This window comes from Macaca fascicularis, chromosome 5 (genome assembly GCF_037993035.2).
Source record: "Macaca fascicularis isolate 582-1 chromosome 5, T2T-MFA8v1.1".
In the NCBI taxonomy this organism is placed as follows: Eukaryota; Metazoa; Chordata; class Mammalia; order Primates; family Cercopithecidae; genus Macaca; species Macaca fascicularis.
The window spans coordinates 30,811,979-30,834,744 of NC_088379.1; the positions used below are offsets into that span (position 1 = coordinate 30,811,979).

At 34.0% G+C, this 22,766-nt stretch overlaps 1 long non-coding RNA gene across 1 annotated transcript in view; it reads right to left on the reverse strand.

The window, feature by feature from the left end:
• Nucleotides 1–21,147, reverse strand: part of LOC135970779 (uncharacterized) — a 49,386-nt gene extending 28,239 nt beyond the window's left edge. Inside the window, exon 1 of the long non-coding RNA XR_010586630.1 lies at nucleotides 21,028–21,147. This is a non-coding gene — a long non-coding RNA (uncharacterized lncRNA). The remainder of the gene's footprint in view (nucleotides 1–21,027) is intronic.
• Between the last annotated feature and the right edge of the window lie 1,619 nt (nucleotides 21,148–22,766).

The window sequence follows — 22,766 nt, forward strand, 5'->3', positions numbered from 1 at the left end:
ATATTGGTTCACATAGTTATACATTTGTTTTAGAATTCTGACACATTACATTATACATGACCAAATGATCACATTCATTAACATCACCATTAATGTCATCAGAAATGTATTTAATTACTGCAATGTGCTTCATAAAGATATTTTGGTTGATGACAGACTGCATATACAACAGTGGTCCAATAAAATTATAATGCCATAATTTTACTGTATCTTTTCTTTGTTTAGATACACAAATATTCACTATTGTTACAGTTGCCTAACATATTCAGTATAGTAACATGTTATACAGGTTTGTAGATTAGGAGCCATAAGCTACGCCATGTAGTCTAGGTGTATAGAAAGCTATATCACCTAGGTTTGTGTAAATATACCCTGTGAAGTTGGCACAGCAACAAAATTGCCTATCAAGGCACTTCTCAAAACATATGCCTATCATCAAGTGACACATAGCTCTATTAGAAAACAACCATGGTGGCTGGCCTGTTTTTCAAAATTCAATTTTTTCATTGAAAATACAAATTTTATATTTAATAATGAATACTGCCAGTTTCTTTTATTAAAGCTATAGGCTCCTTTTTGAAGATTTATCTTCCCCTGTGACTACATATATAAATATTTATATATTTATGAATAAATATAAATAAACAAAATATTTATTCATATAAAACTGTGAATCTAGTTTGTTCATTAGTCACTTTTTCACATAAAATGGTTATTTCATGATTAAAAACAGCAGTTTCATCTCATAACTCAAAAACTCTTGCATATGCTTTCTCTCTTGTACTTTCATATATGGCAAATCAATATGGCAGAATTGTTTTATGCATATTTTCTATTTTGTCACCTAATATGAAAAAGACTTCTGAAAAAGTTTAAATAAAAAAGTTGAGAGTTAATCATTTAATACTTGCTACTACTTTATAAAGGACAGTGTTAAAACTTGTCTGACCTTTTTTTTTTTTTTTTTTTTTGCCTAATATGGTTGTATGGTTGAAAAGATACATAGGAACCATTAATAAGAGTTTTGTGCACTGCCTCAGTTTGTGCTAAGACACCAGCAGTGCTACCCATCATTACTTTGCACCTTGAGTGTAACTGTCAAAAGCACAGTTTAGGAGTTTATCTTTGAAGGTATAGACTCCCAGAAAGGGACTCAGAAACTTCCAAGTGTCTGCTGATCACACTATGAGAATCACCTGTCTATAAAAGCCTATCTCATTTTGCCTTCTGTTTCCTTGCTGACCTCACCCTCTTTCGATCTCCTCTTCTTCACTCCACTTCAGTCACATTGACCTGATTGCTATTTTGCAAATACTGCTGACATACACTAGTTTTTAGAAGTTGCACTGGCTGTTCCCTCTTCTTTGGATGTGATCTTCCATTACATTCAAATGGCTAATTCCCCAAAGGCTAACAGCTAATTAAGCCATTGCTCAAACATTACCTTATAAATAAGACCTACCCTGACCACAGTATTGAAGATCACAACTCAGAACTTTTAATTTTACTTGCCTTGTTTTATATTTTTTATAGCATTTAGTGCATTCCTTTTTTACATTTGTTATGTTTATTGTTTATTTTCTCTCATCCTTCATTAAAACAGAAGTTTTATGCAGGCAGGGAATTTTTTTTTATATTTTATTATTGCTGTATCTCAAATGTTTATATTGAGTTATGCACACGGTAGGTATCAATAAATATTTTTGAAGTAAAAGGTGAATGACTGTAATTGCATATCATCTTATTTTATTAATGCAACTGCTCTTTTTTATTTCAGAGAATATTAATAATATATAATAATAATATATTTTAAATTTCTGCTCGTTTTATTATTATTATTTTACTTTATTTTTTTTGAGACAGAGCCTGCTCTGTTACCCAGGCTGGAGTGCAGTGGTGCAATCTCGGCTCGCTGCAACCTCCGCCTCCGAGGTTCAAGCAATTCTCCTGCCTCAGGCTCCGTAGTAGCTGGAATTACAGGGGCCTGCCACCACACCCGGCTAATTTTGGTATTTTTTAATAGAGACGGGGTTTCGCCATGTTGGCCAGGCTAGTCTCGAACTCCTGACCTGAAGTGATCCACCCATCTTGGCCTCCCAAACTGCTGGGATTACAGGGGTGAGCCATCACACCCGGCCTATCTTTTCCCATCTGTTTCTTATTCTTATTGTTTTCTTTTGACTTGTCTTCCACGCTAGAGATTTCCTCAAATATCTGATGAACTTTTCTCTTCATTCACACTTAATAGTGAGGTTCTTAAAGGCTTCCTACATGCTCTAATTGCATGTTTTCATGGGGGAGCTTTTCTTTAGACTGAAGAAGAATGGTGTGTCTGGGGTCTGTAATTAGGCCTTCTTCTTTGGGTAGTCAGTATCTCCAGAGAGGAATTTTCTAATGTTACCCTGCATGATGGTTAACATTGACTGTCAACTTGGTTGGATTGAAGGATGCAAAGTATTGCTCCTGGGTATGTTTGTGAGGGCGTTGCTAAGGAGATTAACATTTGAGTCAGTGAACTGGGAGAGGCAGAAGCCACTCTCAATCAGGGTGGGCACCATCTAATCATCTGTCAGCATAGCTAGAATAAAGCAATCAGAAGAAGGTGGGAGAGGCTGACTTGCTGAGTCCTCTGGCCCTCATCTTTCTCCCATGTTGGATGCTTCCTGCCCTCAATCATCAAACTCCAAATTCTTCAGCTTTTGGACTCTTGGACTTACACCAGTGATTTGCCAGAGGATGTAAGGCTTTCAGCCACAGGCTGAAGGTTACACTGTAAGCTTCCCTACTTTTGAGGTTTTTGGGACTCAGATTGGCTTCCTGGCTCCTCAGCTTGCAGACAGCCTGCTGTGGGACTTCACCTTGTGACTATATAAGACAATTCTCCTCAAAACTCCCCTGCATATATTCATGTATGCAATTAGTTCTGTCTTTGTTTTGTTGTTGTTGTTGTTGTTTGAGACTGAGTCTCGTGCTCTGTCGCCAAGGCTGGAGTGCAGTGGCGCAATCTCTGCTCACTGTAACCTCTGCCTCCCAGGTACAAGCGATTCTCCTGCCTCAGTCTCCCATGTAGCTGGGTGTACAGGTGTGCACCACCTCGCCAGCTAATTTTTTGTATTTTTAGTACAGATGGGGTTTCACCGTGTTAGCCAGGATGGTCTCGATCTCCTGACCTTGTGATCAGTTCGCCTCGGCCTCCCAAAGTGCTGGGGTTACAGGCGTGAGCCACCATACCCAGCCCAGTTCTGTCTCTTCAGAGAACCCTGACTAATCCACCCTGACAGTATACATTTATGTAAGACTGGTTTGTATACATTTGACTACTAAGTTGAGAAGATTATTAGTGGTCTTACCCTTAAATGTAGACTTATTTAATCCAGATCTCAGCAAACTATTGCCTCTGGGGCAAAATCTATGCTATTTTTGTAAATGAAAGTTGTATTAAAACACAGCAACACCCATTCATTTGCATATTAACAAAGACTGCTTCCATGCTACAATACCAGTGTTAAGTAGTTGCAACATAAACGTTAGGAAATGGAAAGCCTAAAATGTTAACTAACTGGCCATTTACAGAAAATGTTTGCTGAACCTCAATTCCTGTTTCTAGTATGGTTCTTCTCCGCTGTTATGGTTGCTGCCTTGTGCCTTGGTGCACAGTAAATTTTGGTTTACTGCAATAGAGGTAACATGTTTTCCCCTGCTGCGAGTGTAGGAGGTAGATCTTGTTGTTATTGGAAGGACTTGGGAATTTACCTGCTCATCAAATAATCCTTTTTATTTTTTTCAGCCTTGCCTCTCACCTTTTTCTTGTTAGGTAAATGATTCATCTATCCCTATTTTTTTCTAGAATAAAGTGACATAATCACTCTTACTTTTTTATGCCATTGGTCTTATAAGGCGCTTTGGTATAATCTTTGTTTTTCTAATAAGACAACTTTTTATTTCAGTGTTTCCAAGAACATGCTAACATTTCTCGCTGCTTGATTGATCTTTTCAATGTTTTGTTGTCCTTATACATTTAAAATTTTATAAAATTTCAACACTCTCTTTTTTTCTGGGAATAATATAGGTAAAAATTATATCCATTCCATTGTGCTGAATTTAAAGTCATCAGTACTATTTTTAATTTTCTACATTTTAAATATTATTTTTATTTGTAGTTTAATGCTTAAGCAACTTTCTATGAGCTTTCTAAATTCACTTAAAATATATATATTTAATACCTGCAAGTACTGTGTATGTGTGTGTGCTTAATTTGTTAAAGACTAAGAAGCATACATAAATTTGCCTTACATTTTTATGAGGTTTTATTTTATAAGTCTCAATGGTATGCAATTTGGTGAATAAAAATTCATGACATTTTAAACTGGACTATTCACTTCAACAATAAAAACTGGTTCCTGGGACTCATTTAATGCTTAAATTTTTATTGTGCATAAAAGGAAAATAGTTCTACAGGGTTTTTAATATAATAAGCTCACGATCATAGTTGCTCTCCTGTCCTGTTCTGCAGGAGAACATCATCTAACTTAGTAATTTTTTGATATTTTGATAATTATATTGTTACATATTAGTATATCTTTTGCACATTATTTGGCTGGAGATTTACATTTTATACTTACGTATATTTATCCATTGTGGTAGGCTTAATAGTCACCATCCAAATAGGTCTCTGTCTAAATCCCCTGAATCTGTTATGTTTACATACATGTCAAATGGGACACTGCAAAATGTGATTAAGGTTAACGAGCTTGATATAGGGCGATTGTCCTGAGACTTTAAAACAATAAAATGTTGAGAAGAAAGCAGAATAATATAGTGAGACTTTTCATGTAGGAAAACATTGCTTAACCTGAATATATTTTAAAGATCACTAAATAGAAAAAAAAAAGAATACATTAAAATAAAAATTTGTATTTCTCAAAAGCTTAATAGAGTGAAGAGTAAAGTCACTGCATGAAAGAATATATTTACAATACATATACTCAGTAAAGGACTCAAAGTTGGAATATCTAAAGTAGTCTTACAAATCAATGAGAAAAAGGAAGAAAATGTAAAAATGCAAAAACTTGTTCAGTCACTACATACACCTAAATATAAAAATATCAATGTGCTTTATTTTTCAAAGAAAATGTTACAATGTAATACTACTGTACAGCTGCCAGACTGGCTAACAAGAGAAAAATAGACACTAAAAGGCAGGAGCTTGCATGGGGAGCTGAAACTCTGGTCTCCCCTGGAGATTGTGAAAATTTGTAACATCAGTTTAGAAAACTGTGTGGAGGTACCAAAGCTAAATAAATGCTTTCCCCTGAGTTAGCAATTTTAATAGAAGAAATGTACTTAAAATTGAGTACAGGTATTCACTTAAAAATTCTGCTTTAGAATATTCATAACAACACAATTTATAATGACTGAAATCTGAAGCCTACCTGAATGTTCATCAATAGTTAAATAAATAAATAAATAAATAAATAAATAAATTTTAGGTAAAATCAGGCAGCAGGAAGCCTACAGAGTAACACAGATGAGTGGATTACAAATAGTAGCAACAACTTAGATAGATCTCACAAAATGATATTAAGGAAAAGAAACCAGACAAAAATAGTTTTTTGTATGTTTTCATTGCTATATATTTATAAACAGGCATCATCAATTAAAATTTGATTCAGAAGTCAGGAAATCAATTACATTTGATTGGAGTAATGAACAGAAAGAAAAAGCTTAGGGCTCCTAGACTGCTAGTAAGTGAGGTTCTGTATCTAGATCTATGCAGTGGTTATGTAGGTGTTTTCAGTTTCTGACAATTTACCAAACTGTTTAAGAGCTGTGCACTCAGCTATTTGCATAGTATATTTCCATAAGAATCTTGCTAAAAGAAACAATTTTAAAAAGCTTCCTTTCCCCCCCCAAAAAAAATTACTGGTCAGGAGTTTTAGTAGTGAGTTGTACCTAACATTTAATGATTTAAAAAAATAAATGAATGAAGAAATGCCACCATATTTATTCCCCCCAAAATTAAATCTCAATCCTAGGATCAAGTGTTTATTAAGCATTTAATTTGTGATTTTCACGATTATGTACTGTGAAGGTGAATACAAAATAGAACCTAAATATTAATATATCTCACCCTTTCTCTAATGTTATCATTCCTATCCTTAGAAGATAGGCAGGAAACCACACCTGGAAACCAAGACGAGAAATCCATAAAAATACTTCCTACGGAACAAAAATCCCCAAATATAGAAATAGAAATTTGTAAATATGTTTATTGTTAACTAAAAAGATCAATAAATAAAAAGCATGGGCTTGAAACGTGGTTCCACTTGTGATATATTCAAAACAAAACAAAATTGTCATTTACTTTGTTAAATAATTACGTATTGTATACAATGTACCGATAAGTCATTTTCTTTCCAATAGAGCTCTAGGGCATGAAACTTCTGATTGGGTAAAATTTTAGTAATGTCACCATTTGTCATCACTTAAGGTCTTGCTGGACATTCTTCATATAAATATAAAAGATGAAAATTGCCACTCTTCCATGAAGCTTATGATTTTCCAGTTCAATTTCTCTCAAGTTGTAGAAAATTTTGCGATCAAATCACAGAATAATGTCTACTGTGTTAGTTTTCTATTGCTGGTGTAGCAAATTGTTATCTATTTAGTGAAGTAAAATGACACAAATTTATTATTTTACATTTCTGAAGGTCATATGTCTGAAATGAGTATCACTGAGCTAAAATCAAGGTGTGGGCAGGGCTGTGTTCCTTTCTGGAGGCTATAGTGGAAAATCAGGTTTACCGCCTTATTAAGCTTCTACAGGCTGCTCTATTGGCCTTCTGTCTCAATCTTTTACTTATAAGGACCCTTGTAATTACACTGGGCCAATGTGGGTAATCCAGGTTAATTTCCCCATCTCAAAATTATCTTATTAGACACCTTACTTTCCTCTACAACATTATTTCCTCCTTGCCATGTATTAATAGCAGAATGCATTCACAGGTTTCTGGGATTAGGATTTAGACATTTTAGAGAAACCCTACTCACTCAAATGTTAATCTCCTTTGGCAATGCCCTGGCAGACATACCCAGGAACAATACTTTACATCCTTCAATCCAATGAAGGTGACACTCAATATTAACCATCAATGGATGTAAGATAAAAGATCTCTTGATGGAGATTAAAAAACAAAAACAAAAACAAAAAACAAAACTCTTGATTATTATATGTTTAATGTGAAATGTTAAATGCACCCTTCCCAAGAAAAACATCTATAACAAATCAAAATGCTGTAACTATGCACTAATCTTCTTTGGAAAATGTTGAAATCCTGTTAAGCTTTCCCAGACCTTCCCAATATAAATGACCCTCAAACCACCACGGAGCACTGGGCCCAAGTTTTTGGAGTCTGTGTCCTTCCAGGTGGCCATTCTCAAACTTTTCACTTGAATCAACATAATATTTAATCATATTGCCTGAATCTCATTATTAAGGTTAACATTTTGGTGACCCAGATAAGACCTCAAGTGAACCTCCAGTGATCCTTGTTACTGACAACAGACAGTGCCTTGCTATCAGTAAAAACAACTTTTGTTCTTCCACTCCCAGCATAGTTAACAGGGATCCCTGGTGAGGCCTCTCTTGGGTTTGAATCCTCCCAGCTTGCTTAAGGATTCAGACTTTATTCAAGCTATACGTTCCTAACTTAACAGGACTGAAATTAAAGCTCTGATGCAAGGTAGGAATTTCATTTGTTATTCTTCAGATTTAGAATTTCTCTAAGTTTTTCTAGTGGGAGTGTTGAAGTTAATTGCTCATGACAAATAATGGTCTCACCGGGGATCCCATAGAAGAATGGAAAGGGAATTTCACTTAATCTAGTAGGCACCCATAAATGATTGATCACCTAGAGTCTTAAGCCCCGAAGTTTCTTGGAGTCACTGAGAATGTAAAAGGGAAGAAGTAACTCAAGGGTAACACCTGGATACATCATTCCCACAAGAAGCACACTTGATTCAAAAGACTCTCCCTAAGTCTTTTGGTTCTTCAGGAAGGGAAGTTCTAAGTTATGGGCAACTGTGCATGTAAAACCACACCTTCCACCTTAAAGACAGACCCACCTTTAGGAACTCCAGCTGAGTTTCTGTTTAACACCTAAGGTGCCTTTTAATAAAATATTTTAAAAATCGGTCATATGTAACTTGTGAGGACCCCAAATTACAATGGCCAAAATGAGTTTCATTTTAATTGCCTAGTTTAAGCATGCTCAATTAGAAAAAAAAAAAAAAATTAGCTATAAAATAAAATAGAGCAATTGGGAAAGTTATTTTCAATGGCATTTGAAAGCTTCCAAAAGAGGTTCTGTTATAGCTTTTTCTTCACTGGAAGAAAACAAAAAATTGTCTTAAACAATTTCTGATTTGAAAAAGACTGCTGAATTCCTCCTCTAGCATTCTTAGCTCCTTCTCTACCCCTTATTATCTGAACTACCTTGTGCAGATCTACCTTCTCCTCATCCTCCCCATCCTACTCCTGCTGCTGTGTCTCCATTTCACGAACAGCTGATGTCTGGTAGGGGAGAACTTGCCTTGCTTTCTCAGGGATGCTCAAAGATAGAGCTTAAAAGGCACAATTAAGACTTCCTTGACCCTCATCAGGAGAGTACTCATTATTTCACAAAAATATGAACTGAATATTTGAGTTTATAATGCTTTTTTTTTTCTGATTTATATCAACTAGTTCACATGTTAGTTTCAGAAAGTAAAGCTACAGATTTACTAGCTATGGTGGATTGGACCAACAGCTTGGAAAACTTTCAGATACTGATGACAGACTTGTCTGTGATGTCGCTGAAGCTTTACTTGATATCATCCCTTTAGTTTTTCAAAAAGTAGTTGATGAAATAAAATGCAATAATGTTGACAAAATACAGGTGAGTCAGTGATTCCATATTCTGAGATTTGAAGAAAATCTTTAAACAATATTCAGGTAAGAGAGTTATATTAATCATCAAAATGATACTCTCCCCAATTCCAATTTCATAAATGGTTAGATGAACAATTAACACTAGTAATAAAAAGGCAAGACTCTAGTTGGAATGTGTCTCAAACTCATGATTTGGTGAATTTTGCCCATCTGTTGTCTCATACCTTAACTAAATAAGAAAGAAAGAGAGAAGTGAAACATAAGAATAGGGCTAATAAAGTTATAAGTTTACAGTTATAACAACTATATACCCAATCCAGGCTTCCAAAATACACTTACAAACCTCACAATGGACCTAACCCTTTGCTTTGCAGTTATTGCAGGAAGCCTGATCACTTTAAAAAAGATTGCAGAAAGCTAAAGTGTGAGCAATAACAATAGATGAAGAAAAAATAAAAGGAAGAATAGGGATGCTCCGAGGAACGTGAAGTGATCTTTCCTTCCTCTCCTACTGACACTCTGGGAAAAGAGAAATTATTTTAAATGAAGAACTCATACAAACACTTGTTCATATTGGAGCTACATTATCTGTAATAAATCCCACCTTATTACAAGGCCCTATTTATTAGTATAAACAAACAGTTCAAGTGGCGAGTGTCACTAATACTCCTGTATCAGTGCATAAATCTCAGCCTGTGGCTTTTCAAATAGGTGACTTACAAGAGACTCATGTTTTCCTCTTGGTTCCAGCAGTCTCCGTTCATGTGATAGGGACTTTTACAATTATCCAATACCTACATTTTCTTTTCCCAAAAGGGGAAATGTATTCAAAATTAGAACACAGAAAAAAATTTAAAAATACCAGACACGGAACATTTAAAACTGGACACTTCTAATTTACAAATTGCCCTTCATGTTTCCAAAAAGGCTACTAAATTATTAAGTAATGAAGAATTGCAGAAACTGCTAAAAGAAGTACCTGATCAATTATGGTGAAAGTTCACCACTTATATTGAAAAAATTATCTGACTGCTCCAATTAAAATCCAAATACACTGATCAAAGCTTCTTTTGAACCTTAAGCAATACCACCTAAGATCTAAGGCCTTGGAATAAATAACACATATCATTTTAGATTATATAAAAAAGACTGACTTATTGCCTTTACAAGTCCATGTAACACTCCAATTGTACCCTTGAGAAAGCCAGACAATAGAGGGTAGAGATTTGTACAGGATCTAAGAACAATTAACTATATAGTCACTCCTTGCAATTCAGTAGTGCCAAACCCCCACACATAGTTGGCTGCCATCCCAACTGAAGGTGAATTCTTTACTATTACAGATTTATATGATGTACTTTTTAGCATTTCTGTTGAGAAAAACTGTCAGTTCCTCTTTTCCTTCACTTGGAAAGACAGACAACAAATATGAATGGTCATGCCTCAGGAATACACGAAGAGCTCAACTTATTTCTTACAAGTATTGAAAAAAGACTTATTGCATGTTGACTTTTAAAAACATCCACTTTAATACAATATATGGATGATTTACTTCTCTGTTCAGAAGATAAACAAGCCCCTATAAGAGATGGGATTCACCTGTTACAACAATTGGCTTTAAAGGGATACAAGGTCTCAAAGGAAAAACTTTAGTTTTAAATTTAGGTCACCCAATATAAAATAAAGACCTTAATCTATATAGAAGAAAATGGGATATTGGCCTTTCCTACCCCAAAACTAAGAAACAACTAAGAGGATTTCTGGGGCTGGCAAAAATGATAAACAAATTGGATTCCATTAAAAAAAGCACTCAGACTATATATATTCTTTTAAAATGAGAAAAGCCAGGGCCTCTGGAATGGACAGAGGAAAGTCAGTTAACACTAGAAGCAATTAAAAGGGATTTTATAGATGCCTTGGCTTTAAGACTTTCCAATTATAATATTGTTTACTTTTTTTTATACCCAAGGCATTCTGACTCCAAAACTTGGGGATCATAATAGACCTACAGGATACTATAGTCAGCAATTAGATCCAGTGGCTAGAGGACTACCATCTTTCATGACAGTGATAAAAGCAACTGCTCTGCTAGTAAAGCAACCAAATAAATAGTGATGGGATCTCATCTCACTCTCTTTGTTCCACGTTCTATAGAAGTACTTCTAAGTTCACACCACACTCAGCATTATTCAGTTAGCAGGCTGCCCTCTTATTAAGTCTGACTTCTTTCTGCACCTCATATTATAAACTCCGAGTGTGATAATCTAAATCCTGCTACTATTCTGCCCCTACCTTAAGATGAAAAACCACATGATTGTATAACCTTAACTTATCAATTTCTGTGTCTTAAGATAGACCTGGGCAACACTCCCCTTACTAGCACTAATGTTTGATTTACAGATGGATCGTCCTTAAAAGATGAATTTGGAATCTGTCATGTAGTTTATGCTACAGTGCCCTTAGCTGAAGAAATAGAAAATGCTTATCTTCCAGGAGCAACATTGGCTCAACAAGCAAAATTGATAGCATTAATTAGAGCTTGTCAGCCGGAAAAAGGAATAACTGCTAATATTCATACAGACAACAGATATGCCTTTGGAGTCTTGTGACTTTGGAATGCTATGGAAACAAATAGGGTTCTTAATCTCTTCTGGTCAGTTCATAAAAAATAGACACCTGATTTCACAATTATTAGAAGCCATATTATTACCAAAATCCCAGATCATTACAAATCAGGTACTCCAGAAAGAAAAGAAAAGAAAACAGAAAAACCAGCTGATAAGGTAGCAGAGAAGTTTGCTCTAAATATATCTAGGCCACAAAAACAATCTATATAACTTTTAAAGAAACCCCTAACTTGACATAATATTAGCTCAGTTTGAAGCTGTAAAAGCAGAACAAGAAAATTAGAAAACAAAAGGGGGAACATATTCCCCTAAGGGTAATATAAGGAATGGGCTATGTGACTTGCCTATACTTTGTGCTAAATTACAGTCATTATTTTCTTACTTACATACATGGTTTAACTCATGAGAGTCCTGATAAAACGGTTGCTTGCAGAAATTAGTATCATTGGAAACTTCCTCCTAATACCACCATAAGATACACAGTCACTGCCATATCTTCTCAAAATATCATCCTGGGAGAACTTTATATAGTTCTCAAGAATATTTTCCTTTACCTGAAGCCCCCTCAAGGTATTGCAATGAGATTTTATCAAGCTACCCCCATCATAAGGATACAAGTATGTTCTAGTGGTGATTTGTATGTTGCCTCATTGGGTAGACACATTTTTATGCAGAAGATTATATAGCCTTAGTGGTAAGTGAAATTCTCCTGGAAAAAAAATTATTCTGACTTAGGGAGTCCCTCTAGAACTTCCTGGTGACAGAAATACTTATCTCACCAGACACATTATCCAGTCAATATGTAATATGTGGCCAATTCTTCAACATTTTCATTGTTCATATGACCCTCAATCATCTGGGTTAGTAGAATGCACAAATGAAATAACTAAAACTCAATTTACAAAATAAACTAATGCTTTTAAAATTTTGTGATCAAAAGCTCTTTTATTGGTTTTGCTGAACCTCAGAAATGAGGTATCTCCTACTGAGGTAATAACAGGTAGATATTTGAAACTATCACCAGAAAACTATAAATCCATAATGCAAAAATTACGTACATTATATTATGGTAATGGATTTATAAAACAACTAACTAAAAATTACAATTTGGTTAAAAAAATATGTATTTTATGGAGAATCTTGAGAACCAAAAAAGGTAAAATCTATGGACTTCAGCCAGAAGATTTTGCGTACTGGAAATAATATATTTTAAAGGAATCTCATCAACCAAAATAGAAAGGTCCCTAAGAATACTTTATGACCAATTGTGCTGCAAAGCTAGAAGGCATAAACTCGTGGATTCACACTTCTCATCTAAAGAAGGCTGAGTGTCCTGAATGAACTGACTTACTGGAAGAAGATCTTTGACTTAAGTCAACACCAGGCCAAGAAAAAGACAACTAAGGTAGATAGTTTTTCCATGATATCAATCCAAGCCTGTGTCTGGTAAATAATGCTTATACTTATCTACTAGTGGCTATTATCATCATTGTTTTAGAAATCTTTTTAATTGTTATTATTTTGTATGATATAAAAAATTTCTTCTCCAGCATTTTGGGAGGGTGAGGCAGGTGGATCACTTGAGCTCAGGAGTTGGAGACTAGCCTGGGCAACATGGCAAAACCCCATCTCTACAAGAATACAAAAATTAGCTGGGCATGGTGGCACATGCCTGTAGTCCCAGCTATTCCAGAGGCTGAAGTGGAATGGTTATTTGACCCCAGGAGACAGAGGCTGCAGTGAGCCAAGATGGCGCCACTGTATTCCAACCTGGGTAATAGAAAAAGACTCTGTCTCAAAAAAAAAAAAAAAAAAAAAAAAAAAAAAAAAAAAAAATGATTCCCTTGCCCATTCTAGTCTGTTGATATAATTTTTGTTTTATGACTTTAGTGGGTAGTTCTTATGGTTGTTCCTTTGTCTCAATGTGTAGAATGATATGATGACAGTTTGATTAAACTATTCCAAAGGACTGCTACTGCCGGAAACCTATCTGATGGTTGGATCTGTCACTTGATTCCTAGATTTGTTCATGACCAATATATGTCATTTGTAATACCTGTCACTAATTTTTCAGATGTTCCTAATGTCATTACATATTCAGACTAATCTCCCTTCAAGCTGACTTTTGAAGTCCAAATTATTCATGAAACCAATGCTTCTATATGCTATCTAAAATTATCTGCTATCAAATCTACTTAGAAGGAATTTGGCTCTGGCCTTCTTCATTCTATTCCTTATTGAATTAAGAAATGGATTGCTGAAAACAATGATTCTCTGCTTTGTCAACTTTTTCCTCTCATTTCATATCATGTGAGAAGGTTCTTGCAAATATGCAAAAAAGGAAATCTCTGGTTGGACATAATGCTCTCTAGCCTTCTTGTTAGTGAGGCCGTTAATGAACATACCCTCAGAGGAATTGCTTGTGCTCTCCCAGGTTATGTATTTGCATGTGATATCAAGACTGATTGGCTACTCAAGACTGGGCAGGCAACGTTGCTGCCTCCATAGCTGGTAAATAGAGAGTATATGCTTTTTAGGGCATTTTGTAACTCCCTTATACTTACATGAAAATATAAAATTACTGATTTTCTCTCTCTATTACAGGGCTAAATAAGAGGACTATGTAAGAAGGATATGATGATAACATAGGTAAAAGCATTTTTGAAATACTAATCCTAAGTGCTTGAATTTATATTAATAGAGATATGATTCAACACGTGTCAGCCACTGTTGATCAGACAGTTGAAGACACTGCAAAAGGCATTGCAACTCAACAAAAATCTTTGAACTCCTTGGCTTAGGTGGTACTAGATAACAGATTTGTCTTAGACTATTGGCAGAAAAGGAAGAGTCTGTGTAATAGCACACACCACTTGTTGTGCCTATGCTAACAGCTCTGGAGAAGTAGATACTTGATTAGAAAGAATAACCCAAAAGGCTAAATGGTTACAAGACATAAGAGAAACAGATCCTTTCAATGATTTGCCTAGTCTACCCTTGCGGATGCTTTCTTCATTTTGTTCTGGTCCTCAAGTAGTTATTATCATAATCATAAACAGTTGTCATTTTCACAGTTATCAAATTATTTACGATTTGTGTTTCACCTTGCTGACAATTAGCAACTAAAATTAAGATAATGATTTATTAGAAAGTTGCCTTAATTGAAAAAATGGTCATGTGATCTGAACTGCACCCCATACGTTACTTTGCTGCTGATGCCTTATGATCCAGCCTTACCTTTTTTTCCATTTTATAAATTAAACAATTCCTCCCTCACTAGGACATAATTCTCTAGGAATAAGTCTTCTTATCAATGTGAGATTTAACTACTCTCTAATAAAATGTTGCTTCTATGATGCTGTATTCAAAAGATCTTGAAGAAGAAGGGAAATTGTGAGAAAAAAAAAAAAAGGATAATCTGTTTACTAGGGTTGACTTTGAGATAAAATCATGGAGCATTGCTTCTTAATTACTGACCTTATGGTAAATATTCATTTGCTTCTTTATTTTCTTGTACCTAGCTCACAGATGATAATCTTGACTAAGATAAAATACCCTTTTTACTATTATATTCTTATTATGGAATGTTAAATGCACTTCTCAAAAGAAACATTACAAATAACCTATCAAAATGCTGTACCAGTGCATGGACCGTATTTGAAATATGTTGAAATCCTGTTAAGCTTCCCTAAACCTTGCTTATATAAATGACCCTCAAACTTCACTGTGGAGCATTGAGCCCATGTTTTAGAGTCTGTGTCTTTTCAGGTGCCCATTCTCAAATAAACACAATGTTTAATCACATTGCCTGAAACTCGTTAGTGAGGTTGACAGGTTGAGCAATTAATTCTTTTATTATATATATTTCTATTGTAGATGAGTATCATGTACATAATCTTCTTTCTGAATGAAATATTTACCCTCAGCTTGAGTAGATCTGTACATATGATACTTTTAATATAAAAATATAAAAGGTTATTCCTAATTTGATACAAAATTAGCAGAACAAGATGCTTGAAAAAACTAAACATATAATATGTAATTATAATATGATATATATAATTATATACTTATCAATCTAAGAAAAGACATCAGAGAATAGTATCTACTAATATAATGACTTTATTCGGGAGTAGGAAAAAAATGATTATAATGAAGAAGTACAGCTTTGGCTGTACATAAGAATACTTGAAGAGGCTACGTAGCCAAACCAAGGCAGATTTCAGCCTTTGTCTGCAGTACCTGTAAACAATTTAAATATGTCCTTCCAAGGCCTTGGTAATGTAACAAAAATCTCCAATTTTATGTTGTTATAAAGAATGTACCTTCTTATTGCTATGAAAAATAAGAATGCTTATAAATATACATTCTTATTGCTATGAAAAATAAGAATGCTTTTTAAATTTTGGAGAGATCAAGTAGGAAGAAAAAGTAAATATATTCACCTTTGTTCACAAAAAAGTATAATTTACCTAATTGTTGTCAATTATAGATAGCCCAAGAGAGAAATTTTTCTTAAATCCGGAAAATAAAACGTTTAATTACGGAATCAACAATGTTTTAAATTAAACTCATAAAAACATTACCTTAGTCAGTTATTTAATTTCATGTAATTAATTTTTGTTCTGCTTCATCTTGATTAACATTTTTATTAATTAAAATTTCATTAACAATTTTATTAATCAATTTCTTCATTAGAGTTTTTGGACATTTTATTTAGTTCATTGATCTTAAATTTATCAAAATCCTGTATTCGAGAGTACTTGTTAGAGTCTTTTCCAAGAATCAGATTACAGATGCCTTTAAAAATATTGAAACAATAACTGCGAATGATGAAACTTAGACTAACTGTGGTTAAAAACCGAAGGAGAATTCATTGTAACTAACAATTACAAGGAAATTTAGTTATTTTTGTGCAAACAACATAAAAACTAAAATTATTATTGATGACATATATTTTAAATAACTTTATATAATTTTGGAACCTTCATATGAATAACATACCCATACATGTAACTGAAAGAAGATCTATTATCACTTCTCACTTGACAAAATTTTCCATATCTACCCAACATCTCAAATAATCCTGATTTAGTTCAATATATTTCTTTTATAAACCTTTGAGACATTCTAGGACTCTCTGAAATGCCCCAACATTGGTTTGAGGTTAAAATATATATAATATATAAAAATATGCATATTTATATATATGTAAATAAATATAATTATCTATATTTATCTAAATATATAAATATATATTTATATACATATGAAATATATAAATATATAAAATAAAAATATATATTTATATATTTATTTATATATAAAATATATATATTTAAAATAAATATATATTTAAATATATATTTAAAATAAAAATATATATATAATATATAAATAAATATATATATTTCCCATTATATATATAAATATATATATATTTCCCTTTTTTATATATATATGTGTGTGTGTGTGTATATATAATGGGAAAGCCTGCCAAAGATGTCAAAAGATCTAAAACATCATGTTATGATCAAAATGGAATCATAACAGGGAATTCTTTCAGTGGGGATTCTTTCAGTGCTCCTTGCAAGCTGGAAATCGTGGCCATTGATGCCTCTGCACGGGCTTCACTTGGCTCTAGGCTGGCCACTGGGCTTGCTCCACCCACTCTGCCCAGCAGACTGTGGTTGCTGCAAGATCTACACTCAGCTGACAACTAGGCTGGGCATGCTGTGATCTGTTTCCACCTTGGGTGCCAGAGTCTGGATGAGGTGGATGAGGCACCACTCAAAAACCCAGAGATGCCGGCAACCACAGAGTCCCAAGGGGTGTTATGGCTCTCTCCCAGGAGTTCCGAGGTCTGAGTCCTCAGAAACTGTTACAGCTCTCTCGCCTTCCTGCCACCCACAGTGCAGGAAACAGGTGGAGGGGGAGCATGTCACAGCTCATTTGTGTTACAGCTCATTTATTCCTGCCACCCACAGTGCAGTGAACAGGGGTGTGTGGTGCCCAGCAGCTTTTTCGCCGTTGCTCAGTGAGCTGGTATGAGGGTTACCATGTTACAGCTCTTTTCACCCCTGCCATTGGGTGGGTTCCGGGTTCTTGACCTGAAACCATGAAGAATGACGTTATGCTGACACCAGAAAGTAAGCAAGGCGGGGAAGGATTTTATTGAGTAACAGAAAAGCTCCTGAGAACAAGAGCAGACCTGAAGCGTGTAGCCCTCCATGTGAGAGGAGCTGAAAGCATGTAGCCTAATGCGTGGCTGAGTGCAGGGTTTTTAAGGGCTCAGAATGGGATAGTGCATGATGATTGATCTATGGGCAGGCCTGGAAAAAGCACCATTTGATTGGCTAAAAGGCATCGAGGAAGTTCTCACTCCAGTCAAAAACTGAGCTGGCAGCTCAGTTTTCAGGCTTTAAATTGTATTTGGTTTGAAGGTCAGGTTTCACCAGGGACCCATCCCTGTCTGCCTAGGAATTTGTCTGCCTCCTGCTGCTATCAATCACATGGCATTGTGAAATAATAGTAATTCACTTAACCAGAGTGACAATCAAAAGACTTCAAAAACAATTTAAAAAGTTACATGGGTAACAACAACAACAATAACACTCTTTCAAAGATCAGTTTTCCTAAGTTAAAAAAAAAAAATACTAACAAATACAACATTAAATACAGTAAATGATCTTATTAAAGTGTAAAATCTTTGTTTCTTAGCCCAGTCACCAACGAGGTAAAGAAAAAACTCCTGTAGCATGGTTGCTTCCACTTATGAAAAGCCCATTTAGATAACCCGAAAGTCTAATCTAATGATAAGGTACTTGAATTCAATTAGATACAAGAAGAATGCTTGTCCAAGGTTATGAGTATACATCATATTATAGAAGAATAATGTAAACACCTTGAGTAGGGAAATACACAGACCTTAGAAAAAGCATGGGAAATTTCCTGGTTACATGAAAAAATTCAGACATATCACAGAAAGCCAAGAGTACATAATCAAGTGATACTGGAGGAAAACATTGCTCTAAACTGTAGGGCTGCAGTTCAGAAGACCGAAAATTTAGAGGAACAGATTTCAGAATTAAACCAAACTTCTTGCAGTTTTCTTTGTGTGTGTGTGTTTTTTTTCCCCCCAAGGATAAACCAACATTCTAAGAAATTCTTATTGCTACAAACATAAATAAACAGACTGTAGTTCTGTACCAGTTCATCTCTGACACCAATGCTCAATTATTAGAAAAACATATAAACAATTCTTTACATTCAGCAGCCAAAACCACAAATAAGACCCAACTTTCATAAACTCTGCACGACTGGCTTAGACCTATCATTCTCTTAAACCCCTAATCTTTGTCCTATATTTCCTCCCTTTTTTAATACTGGAAAAATCAATCATTTTACCTTAGGATAAAAATTCACTTTTTAATTATTTTCCCTTATCATTGAGACAACAGAAAACTCTTTCACATGTAAAATTATTATTTTTGTATACTTTACATACAAAATTACATGTTAATCAGAAAATTTAGCAACTGTAATTTTTAGTGAAAACCTAGGAAGTAAATAATTTTGAACTGTTATCTCACAGCTCATAAATATATCATTTATAACCTCTAAAAAGCATATTTTATAGAATATCTTAATGTAGAATAAAACATATTTACTAATATTAATATATTCAAATTAATAACAAGCTTATACTTATGTTCACCAATTTTTTGTATTTTATTTTATTTACAAATGATTATTTGACATTGCATGACTGTATCAATATTTCATGTGCCTCATAAATACGTACACCTACTGTGTACCCACCAAAAAATAAAAAAACCCCACAAGACTCAGACATTAAATACCTATTACTTAATTTAAATATTTTATATGACATAAAATTTTAATGTATAAATTAATATGCTATTTAAGTTAACCTAATCTATTTATTTTTAACAATTATACCTAGATTACTTATGAAAATTGAGATATTAAACTGAGTTTGTCAGAATTTCAATTTTTTTGTCAAAGAAAATCTCTAAAAGTTAAATCATTGTGCTTTATATGCATTGTACTCTCATCTACACATTTGTTTTTAGGTCAAACTCACACATTTAAGATTCTAAAATATTTATCAAAGACAAAAAGAGTCTAGCCAGCAAACCTAGGCCAAAAAAAAGTACCCTAACAATTCTGATAACATCTTCATTTTTATCTTATCAACAAATTTAAAATCAGCATATTCATCAAAGATTTACAAAAGTCATTATGAACAAAAAGGCATTTGTGTTAATCACTCACTATATATTTTTTTAAATAGCTTAATTCAAGTGCTTAACATTTTTCCTTTCAGTCTTTTATATAATTGGGTAGAAATATATCACATATATCACATACCTATAAGCATATAAATAAAAAAATACAGATGAACAAAAACAAACACTTTACAGAAAGGCCTTACAATTTTTATTTTAAAAAATTAGTTTGGAATAAAACATAGTATTAATACTATAACTTCATCAGGTTATATGAAGACGGTTGAATCTAAATTATATTTTTAACAAAACAGTGAAGGCTAAACTTTAATGTTTTTTAGTTATCCCAGTACGTAATCTTATAAGACTTATATCTTATAAGACTGTGCACCAAATTTTGGGTCAAGTAGTGAGAGTGAGTTACCAAAATAATGGACAAAGAATAGTTAACTGTGAAAATATGACAAAATTATGTAAGGAAGCTTAAAAGATAATTATTCTAACCAGGTCCATACAATATTCTCTTTATCTTAATTTTTTTATCCTTGAAGATTAATAGTGTTGCCTTTTCTTCAAGCATAAAGAGAGAGGGTGCTTATTACATGGCATTTTCATCTTCTGCTTTTAAGAAACACTGCAAACATCAGAATGAATATTTTTGTACCTGCTATTTTTCAAGTATCTTTACTTAAATAGTCAATATGCCAGAATAGCTGAGGAATTTTGGACAAAGAGAGTTTAGCTCACAAAAGAATAAAGAGAAAGAGGCATAGGAAAGGGAAGGAAGACTCTGAAAAAGAGAGTCTCAGACAGCTTTGAGACAATATCTTTTATGGAGGCAATTTTTGAATCTTGAATACATTTAGAAGCTCCAAAGTTCCAACTGAAGTTTGCCTTTCACTCCGATTTGTTAATTTTAGAGCCATGGTATTTTAATTCAGCCCCAAGAGAGACAAGTTTGGGAAACTAACAGCCTCTCAAACTAGTTTAGGTGTATTTTGCTCATTGACTTAAAAATGTGCACAGGAAAGGACCATAATTTTTACATACATAGCTGACTGGGGTCCTAGAAGGGGAACTTTTGTTGCATGCATTGAAATTTGGGAATTCTATTCTTAATGATAAATGTTAAAACACATAGAAAAAAGCCTACCAACAATTAAAAGTATAAACATAAACAAACAACTCAGAATAAAACTGAAACCAGAGGAATACTCACCAAGACCAGAAAGAGAAACTGTCTCAGTACCAGAAAGGGCTTGCCAGAAAAGACAAAAAGTGTAAAAATCTTTATTGTCCCAGAAGGAATGCAAGGTTTTTTATTAAGTTGGTGTTAATCAAACTAGATACAAAATGAAGTCCTCAGGGAACTGCTATCAAACGGAGCCCACTGAACCCGAGAGAAGGCTTACCTGGAGAGAAAAAGGAGACCTGAGGAAGTGAAAAGTACAAAGTACTCCGTTGTGGGTACTTCAGTTGATTCCAAAAGTCACTGATTCCCTCACAATTTCATCTTACTTCAGGGCCACTTCTGACACCAGATTATATCAACATTAAAAAAAGGACATCAGAGAAAAATATGTCAGAATATGATGAGTTTATCCGGGAGTGCACAAAAAAGATTTTAATCTGGAAGCATAGCCATCAGAAGCCATCTGTGCATTCAGAGAAGGGAGGGAAAAGGGCAGCTTTTAGTGGCAAAAAAGTAGTTCCTCTAAGCTGCTTGGTATAGAGCTCTTTGGTTCTGGAGGCTCAAAGATAAAATTGGCATCAGTCCATTGGTGGAGATGCCTTTACTGGGCAAGTCTTCCCAGAGCATCTTACTTGAACTGCTGCAATCCTAAAGAAGAAACTCCTTCTAGGGTCATTTTAAAGAGTCCTTGAGACAATCCTTATCTTAGACATGAAAGCATGAGCTGCCCTCCTCCTTGCTTTCCTAGCTCTAATTTGATTAGGGCCAACAAGAATGAGTTTGTCGTGGTATCTGCAACTTTCACATACTATGTGTATTGTATACATTAAATATGTGATATTATATATCTTGATATATTCCCTGTATACATATATGCACACATATACTATATATAATATACTGTATATTATATATTTAACTGTTTCTAATGCATATTTCTCTGCTTACATATGAGCATATGTGTTCAATTATATACTTCATATAATATATAATGCATAACTGTAATATTCTATATAGTCCATTTAACACATTTTCTGATACATTTGTCTGCTTGTATGTTTGCATGATTAATAATATTGGCAAATATTTCAAATACATAACCTGAAATTGAAAATAAATGATTTGTTTCAAATTATCAAAACCCTTAAACAAAAATGCTAAATCTACCCAGGCATTCATGGAATGCTTTAAAATCCAGAGAAAATGAAATAAGGATTAAACTTGAACTATTCTGCAGAGGATATGGATTTACTATGTGAATAGTTAAGAGTGTTTCAATTCAAGCAAAACATTAAATGATAGTGTCAAACTCTTAGCCTGGAGCGTATTTATCATCAAATTTCTTTTCTTGATAGTAGCATTAAGGAAGCATTAAGAAAAGGATAAAGTCCATTTAATGCTGTAGGAAGAAAAAGTTAATGATCCTAAAAGATGATCATGGCTGCTTGTCCTTGAATATTTAAAATAATTTTTCTTACCTGGAAAGTTACAAAAATGCTTTTAAAATGTTGTTGAATTTCATATGAGATGTAAGTCCTTTAATTTCCCAAGAGCATTAAGTGGGCAAACTCACAAACCAGATTTGACTTTCATTGTCCTGTCTGCTTTTATGACTGACATCTATTACTTGGTTTTAGAGTTTATAAGATCAGTGCTGAAGGAGGCATTTATTTCTTCTGAAGTCTGTTGCCTGCATTGGTAGTAAGGAGTACCAGAGCTCTGCTTACGACCTCAAGATCCAAACCACTTTGTTTTCCCTTTGGACC